Raw genomic sequence first — 8,482 nt, forward strand, 5'->3', positions numbered from 1 at the left:
CCAAAAAAAAAGCCAAAGAAACGGGCGCGGGGGAGACCTGCCCACAAGCCCCGGCCAGAAGATGCCGGCCCCACTCACATCAGAGCAGAACACACTTCAGGACCAAGAACATTACCGGGGACAGGAGGGACACTTCAAAATGAGAAAGAGTCCATTCATCCAAAGACTTGAAAATCCTGAATGTGAGTGGACCCCAGAACACAGCTTCAACACAGGGCGAGAACTAGAAGGAAGAAATCCAGGCCCCACACTCCCCCGAGAGGCTGACAGATGGGGCCCATCCATGATGGAGGGTCTGGAAGAGCACCTGAGAAGAGGGCTGGGACAGGAAGCGCCGTCCTCCGTGGAATTCTGTGGGGTGCGGTGCTGGGGGCTGAACCCAGGCCTGTGCACGTGAGGCAAGCCCTCTCCCAGCTGAGCGAACCCCCAGCCCCTCTGTGGGGTTTTAATTTAACGAGGGCAAAGAATTGATGGGAGGTGAGTGGGAAGAGGGGACAACGGAGGATGGCGATGGGGAGTAAGAGCTCTACACACCGGTCAGGCCACCGGGAGCAGGGGAGGGGCCTGGACGCAGCACAGTGAGAGGACCACTGCAGGCACAGTGTCCTCCAGGGGCGGAGACGACGGGACAGGCATAAAGGAGGGTTGGCCTCAAGGGCAGGTGGTGGGGTGCCATGGATGGGGGACCCTGTCCCAAGGTGGAGTTTGCCTCCTCCACTGGGCCCTGCCCTGCAGCCAGGCCTCCTGAGGACAGGGTGGAGGCGGCTTGGGCGGGACCCTCACTGGTCTCTGACACTTGGGAGCTTCTGTTCTCTTTGTCCCAAGATCACTCACTTGGTCATGAGAAGTTATCCCACGATAAGAGGCTAGAATGAGAGTGCTGCTTTTCTCACTTCCCTAGTTTTTATTTATTTATTTTTTTAACATTTAGGGACTTGTATTCAGCCTTTAAAATAACAGAGAAGGATAAAAAAGAATTTAAAGTAATTAGTTCACAGAAAAAGAAATGGTTCTTGTATTTAGTCCATTTTTTCATTACTATGGCAAAATACCTAAAACTGGGTACTTAAGAAGAAAAGAGGTTCACTTAGCTTACAGTTTTGGAAGTTGGTAGCCCATGATGAGGAAGACTCTTTGTTTGGACCTCTGGTGAGGCCCTAAAGGAGGAGGACAACCTGGCAGGAGCTTGCGAGAGAGGGAGAGGTCACATCGCCAGACAGAATGCCAGAGAGAGATGCAGAGGTCAGACTGGCTTAATAATAACTCACTTTTACAAGAATCGGTTCAGAAGTCTCATGAGAACTATGTTAATCTCTTCTGAGCACCCACCCCCCATGACCTAAGGACCTCCCCTCAGGCCCCACCTCTTAAAGGTCCCACCACCTCACCACCATCACACCAAAGACCACACCTCCAACACATGAGCCCACATCCAAACCAGAGTAGCTGTTAAACACAATTTCCCAGAAACTACACTTAGACACTCATATCCCCCAAATTTGCAAAGTTTTTTTTTTTTAAGTTAATGCATTCATCTTGGTAAGACTATAAGGAAATGCAATGTCATTCCTTGCTGGTGACACTGTAAATTGGTATGAACTCTGTGGAAAGGAATTTGGAAATAGTTATCAAAATTACAAAAGCACAAACCACTGACCAATTCCTCTTCTAGAACTTACCTGACACACCACAAAATCAGATATGAACAAGGTGATTCATCGCAGCTTTGTTTGTTACACAAGAAGATTGGAAGCAACCCCAAGTTACCACCAATAGGAAATTGGTTAAATAAATATGGCTAAATCTGAATAGTGGAAATGATGCCATGATCCAAGAAAATTAGAAAACTCTTTAAGTACTGATAAGGAATGATTTCTAAGACCTACAATGAAGTTAAAAGAAAAAACACAATAAGCTAATTTTTTTGTAAAAAAAATCAAAAATAAAAAGGAATATATATATATATATATATAGACATGTATTTACCCACACATATAAAATGTCTGTGTGTTTGTATTTTGGAAAAATACACAAGAAACCATGGAGGGGAACTTGACAACTGGATGACAGAAGTGGGAGGGAGGAAAAAGATAAGTAACCACAAATAAAAACAAACTCAGAAGGCAGGAAACAGCATTCAGTGACAGGAGATGTTGTCTGCTTCCTGTCCCCTTCTAAGTACTGCATCTCTTCTTCTAGAGAGATGCGTTTCAGGAATTCCATCTAGAACACCTAAAAGGCATTTAAACCCAACAATTTGACCACCTACTAGGCTCCAGAGGCAAGAAGTGAGTAGGGGCTGAGTCAGCCGCTCACCTTTGTTAGACATCTATTTTGTGCTTCCAGTGGAACTAAGCACTCCCAGGAGACGGTTTATAAACCATGGATCACCATTCCCTTTTTGTCTGTGACATTTTTAAAGTATTACAAATTATCAAATTATTAAACGGAAACACAGATAGAGATAGTCCTGCCACTTGTGCGAGCTCTCTTGTTGGATCACCAGATTAGCTTAGGGTGTAACCAAAAGCTGCTGAAGAGGGGCCAGGTTCCTCCTTCCTCCCAACCCTCAGTTTTATGAACATAATTGACATGGCCTTCCGGATTAAAGTGGCTGAAGTCTGAACCCACTGACATCTGTACTGAGGCACCTGGGACCCTTTAGGTCAGACCTGGGCCACCGAGGTCTCCGGCCAGCTGGCCCTCCCTGGCCTGTTTGGTGTATGCACAGGTCCATGTGCGCATCTCCTGCCCTGGTGCCTGGAACTTCCAGCCCTCTGGGCAGCAGGCCAGAGCCTTTGTTCTGTTGGCAGAGTTACCTAATCTCATGCTGGTAAACAAAGCCAGGCTCCTGGAGCCCAAGCAGGGGAGAAGCAGAGGGCCCTCCTGCTCCCTCTGAACCCAAGGAGCACCATGAAATGCCCCAAGGTTCTGTGACCAAACAGACTTCTTGAAGGCAGGCAGGAGTCCTGGGGGGGGGGGGGGGATGACAGGGCCGGGCACCTCCCGCCAGGGATCCTGCTCTACAAAATGGGTCACTGCTGGAGGGCTGGCTGGCGCCCATGGGATTGTGAAAGGGCTGCCTACGTGCCACCCCACCCCACTGCCTCTGGTGCACTACCTCTGTGCCGTGGAGACCGACCTCTCTTCAGCATGGCTCCTCCTCTCCCCCACCCAGTTTTGAGTCCCTACAAAGCTCCACAATTAAGAACCATGACCTTCCCAGACCAGGGTGGACTATCTGATAATCGCCTGCCCTTGGCCCACCAAGAAAGTCTCCATGTTCCAAAGCCTAACTCAAAGGTCTGCATCTTCATGGCAGCTGGGGGCAAAAGCTGGGGATCCAGGAGGGCCTGGGACAGAGGAGACGCCCCACATGGCTCTGACCAAGCCCCACATCCAACACTCCTGGGTCTGGTTCAGCTTGATCCAGCCCAGAGAAGGGCATCGGTGCCCTCTGACATCACTGGCAGCTGGTCTCTGAAGTCGGAGCGCTCCAGCTTGAGAACAGGGCACACATCCTGGGCCTCACAAAGGGCAATGTCTACACTGGGATGTCACACAGGGCTTCAGTCTTGGGCCACAGTTGGCTTCACTAGGCCTGGGCAGGGAGCAGGTAAGGAGCTCACCAATGAGGACAGAGGCCCTGAGCTGGGCACAGGCTCTGGAGCCAGTATAGCACATCTGGCCCCAGGCCCTGCGTGCCCGGCGGCCCAGGATCCGAGAGCATTTTCCCTGCATTTTGTGGAACAGCTCTGCTGCAGTGCTGATGTACCTCGCTGGCCAGCTTTGAAGATCTAGTACAAAATAATGTAGAATGTCTCATTAATAGTCTTCATGTTGAACTCACGTCGAATGACACCACTGTGGACATACGGAATGAAGTTATATTATTCAAGTTAATTTCCCATTTCTTTTTCCTGTTTTTAAATGAGACTCCTAGAAGATTTTAGATCCTGAGTGGGACTCCAATTGTGTTTCCAAGGGCCAGCTGGCCCACCTGGCAACAGTGGGAACCATGGTCCTCAGAGTCCCCTCCCTGCCTGGTTTCAGAGTAGAGCTGACAAAAGGGAAGGGGTCTGGGGTGGGAACAGGGAGACAAGTGACCGAAGGCCGCTCCGCCCTGAAGGTCATCGTTGGTCTGAGGCTGTGGGAGACGAGTGTGAAGGGCTGGAGGGTCCAGGTGGCCTTGCTCCTTCCTGATGTGCGGCCAGTCCTCCTTCCTCACGCCGGCTGCACTAACCCCAGGCCCACCCTAGACTCTGCACTGCACACTCACAAAGAGCCAATGACCGTCCAGAGGTGTCCGACCAGGCCCCTCCACGGTCCTCCCTGGCCTTCGCCTCTTCAGGCCTTTACTCCCCGCCACCCCTGGGCTGTGAAGGCCCAGTTTCTGGGACACTCTTTATTCCCCAGTGGACCTCAGCTTCCACATCAGGGCTCCCGGGGGCCTCCCTGTCTAACCAAACTCCAAACTTAGCAACCAGCCACACCTCTGCAGCAGAGGCGGGGTGGGGGTGGGGTGGGGGGGTATGCCTAATCTCTGTCTTTTCCACAAGCAAGCTCGACCCCCTGCTGTTCAAAAAACACCTAAATGGAAAACGCGAACCACCTTTCCTCCTTCCTCTCAAGGTCAGGTTCCCTCCCCCTCACCTTTGAATCCATTTCAACACCAAGGCTGGCTTCCGGCCCACCACTCCCAAAGGGCTGGGGAGGTCACCGATGGCCTAGTTTCCAGATCCACTGGCTCCTCTTTGGTCTTGCTCAACCTGACCTGGGCGGGGCTGGCACTTACGCCAGGTCTCTCCTCCCCTTACTGACCTTTGCTGGCTCCTCCTCCCCCTGAAGCCTTATCCTGAGGTCTCCCCAGGGCACCTCTCGCTTCCCACCCTCTCTGGGCACTGTCATTTATTCCACAGTTTATTTCAAGGACCAAGAGAAGGGCTCCCATGTCTCACCAACACTGCCCCTTGGGTGCTCAGCGTGTCTAAGGTGACCCTCTGCGCTCTTCTGTCTCTCCACCTTATGGAGCAGTCGAGGGCATTCCTGTTGCAAGTGCCCTAAGTGTGCAAATGAACCTCTGGACAGACTGACACGAAGTCCAGGGCTCCAGTGGTGTCCTCAGGACCTGGCTCCCTTCACTCTCAGGCTGGCTGTCTCCAGGGTGCTTCTCTGGGGGCAGGCCCTCCCCGTACCCTGGCAGCTCCAGGTTTATAACTCTAGGTTCATGTCCAGTGGCTTCTACTCCCAGCCTCTGATAACTCCTGCCGAGTTCACTCTGGAACCCATCTCCGTACCCTGGGATGGGACTGCATGGTAGGCCAAGCCTGGTTCCTACAGCTCTCCTGAAACAGCCTTGAAACAGAATCCTCCACTGTAGAGGGAGCTGTGTGTCCATTGGCCAGGACCCAGTTACCTGCCTCCTGCCTCGGGCTGTGGCAGAGCCGCCCTTGGACTGTGGGGGCAGAGGGTGAGGAATGTTCCCACAGGGAACGTGGAGTCTACTTCCAGAAGAGAGATTGGATTCTGGCCAGGCCACAGTGGCAAAGGCCTGCCTCCTCCATCTACGATGCCCCTTCTCTTCCAATTTGCATGCCCCTGTCCGCGTCCTGGGTTGATTCACGTCCCTCTGTCTGCCCATCTCCTTGGTGTGACCCCTCTTCTTCCCTTGCCTGCACTGCTGCAGTGGTTCTCTGAGGCAACATCCTTCCCTCCCTGGTCACTCTCCTTCTACCATCGGCCACACCGCCATGCTTTCCTCTTAAAGCGGAGACTGGCTAGCACATTGCTTCCTCTCTGCATGACTTGGAGATTCCTCATGGGACTGAGTGCCAGCGGGTGGTGCTGCTGAGAGGCGATCCTCAGGGTTGGAACATTACAGTTTGCATACGGCTCCCCTGTGATGGACACGGGAGCTGTTTCCGGGGTGTGGGCCCAATACAGATAGCTGCTTGTGTGAGCCTTTGTGTGGACATGTGCTCATTCCTCTTGAGTAGACTCGGAGGAGCAGGATGCTGGGTCACATGGTGGGAGCGTGTTTACCTGTTTGAGAAACTGCCACGTTTCCAGGGCAGTTGTGCCATTTTCCTCCCCGCCAGCCATGTGTGGGAATTCCAGGTGCGGGAATTCCAGGTGCTTCGGGACCTTGCCAGCACTTGCTGGTGTCAGATCTTTGAACTTTAATCACTCAACACGTGTGCAGTCCTTTAAATTTGTATTTGTACATTTTCTTTTGCCTGTTGGCTGGTTGTATGATTCTTTTGTGAAGCGTCTGTTCTAATGTTTGCTTATTTTTAATTGGGTTGTGTTAAAATATTTTGCATCTACTGTAGGCCTACGAGGGATGTTGGTCTTTAGTTTTCTTTCCTTGTAAAGACTTCATTTAAGCTGGTGTACACCTGTAATCCCAGTGGATTAGGAGGCTGAGGCAGGATGATTGCAAGTTCAAAGCCAGCCTCAGCACGGGGAGGCACTGAGCAACTCAGTGAGACCCTGTCTCTAAATAAAATACAAAATAGGGCTGAGGGTGTGGCTCAGTGGTGGAGTGCCCCTGAGTTCAATCCCCAGTACCACACACACACAAAAAGACTTCATTTAATTTTGGTATCAGAATAAAGTGAATTGGAAAATGCTATTTCCTGTTTTCTGAAAGGATTTATAGGATTGAAACTATTTTTTTTTCTGAAATATTTAATGAAATTCACAAGTGAAACCAACCAGGCCTGGACTTTGTAGGAAGATTTGTTTGCATGTTTATTTATTTATTTTGCAGTGCAGAGGACTGAACACAGGGCCTTGCTCATGCTAGTGGATGTTCTACCAATGAGCCACATTCCCAGCCCTTTGAGATTCCCAGGGTCTCAGTAAATTGCTGAGGCCAGCCTCAAACTTGCAATCCTCCTAATTCAGTCTCCTTAGTTGCTTGGATTACAGGTGCCACCTTGCCCAGCTGGGAAGGATTTTAAATAAAAATTTAATTTCTCTGATACACAGCTGTTCAGATTTTCTGTTTCTCCTTGTACCAATTTTGGTAATCTGTGTCTTTCAAGTAACGTTCCCATTCAATCCCCAGTATTAAAAAAAATTACCATTTTATCTAAGTTGTCAGATTTAAAGGCAAAAGTTATTCATAGTATACTTCTGCTATCCTTTAATGTATTTAAAAATCTTTTTTTTTCTGCATAAAAATTTATTTAAAATCTTAATGAGGGCCGGGGATATAGCTCAGTTGGTAGAGTGCTTGCCTCACATGCACAAAGCCCTGGGTTCAATCCCCTGGGGAGACTGTGAAGAAAGACAAATCCTAGCTCTCCGCAGCAGGAAGCCAGCTGGTGACACCTTTAATGGGGTGAGGGGAGAGTCAAGAACAGGAGGCAGAAACATGATATTTGGGAAAATGGGGTTAAATAAAGGAATAAATTGGAATAAAGCTCAAATTACTCACCTCTGGTGGCAGAATTCATGTGGGGTGGGCATGGTGGGGCATGGGATTGGAAAATGGTTCTTTCCAAGCTACAGGTTGAGCATCCCTAATCCAAAGATCTGAAATCCAAAAATGTTCCAAAATCTAAAGTGTGTTAGCACTGATACGACACAAGTGGGAAATTCCACCCTGACCTCATGCGACAAGCAGACACACTAAACTACTGCATGAAATTCCCTTTGAGCTATGTGTTTGGGTGTAGATGAAACAAATGAACTTTGTGTTTAGGCTCGGGTCCCATTCCAAGATATCTCATTATAGGTTTACTGTATTTCCGAATTTGAAAGATTTGAAATCTGAAGTCCAAACGCTTCAGGTCCCAAACATTGGGGTATGGGATATTTGATCTGCTATACAAAATTCAAGTTCAGGGTTGGCTCATTGCAGGTCTGGCCTCTCATCTGTCTTCCCTTCCCCAGTTCTGGCTGCACCAGGATGTTTCCCTCCTTCTGGGACCTCTCTCCTCTCTCAGCTCCATTATGACCTGGTTGTCAGGCACAATTCCCATCTCATCTCCCAGGATGACAGCCACTCAGCGTCCCCAAGGATTCACACCTGGGGCCAGTCATGTACCTAGTGTGCTTGAAACCCAGGGAGGATCTCTCTCTCTCTTTTTTTCCTTTTCTCTCCTCCTCAATATTTCAAAAATATTTTTTGGTAATAATCATGAATGAAACAAATAATAGTAACAAGAAAAGAAAGGCAAATAGTGATTTTTTTTCAGTGTAGGCGACTGAACCCAGACCCTTCCCACCAACCTACATCCTCAGCCCTTTTAAATTTTTGAGACAGAGTCTCACTAAGTTGCCCAGGCTGGTCTCAAACTTGCATTCTTCTTGCCTCAGTCCCCAAGTAGCTGAAATTACAGCCTAGTGAAAACCTTTTGATTGAATTTAAAAATATATTATCATGTCAGTAAAAATTAAATAAGTATTATAATACAAAAAGGGTCACAGCTACTTAATCTTTTAAAATATTTTTGTACTTTTTTTTGGTACC

General features: G+C 49.1%; 1 long non-coding RNA gene across 1 annotated transcript; it reads right to left on the reverse strand.

Annotated features, from left to right (window-relative positions):
* Positions 1-1,933: 1,933 nt before the first annotated feature.
* On the reverse strand, positions 1,934-4,977 carry LOC308657368. The gene is made up of 2 exons (XR_014023912.1): positions 4,654-4,977; positions 1,934-3,864 (listed from the first exon to the last, which is right to left on the reverse strand). It is a non-coding gene; the product is annotated as an uncharacterized lncRNA (long non-coding RNA).
* Positions 4,978-8,482: the final 3,505 nt, after the last annotated feature.

This window comes from Spermophilus citellus (genome assembly GCF_964194105.1).
Source record: "Spermophilus citellus genome assembly, chromosome: 9".
In the NCBI taxonomy this organism is placed as follows: domain Eukaryota; kingdom Metazoa; phylum Chordata; class Mammalia; order Rodentia; family Sciuridae; genus Spermophilus; species Spermophilus citellus.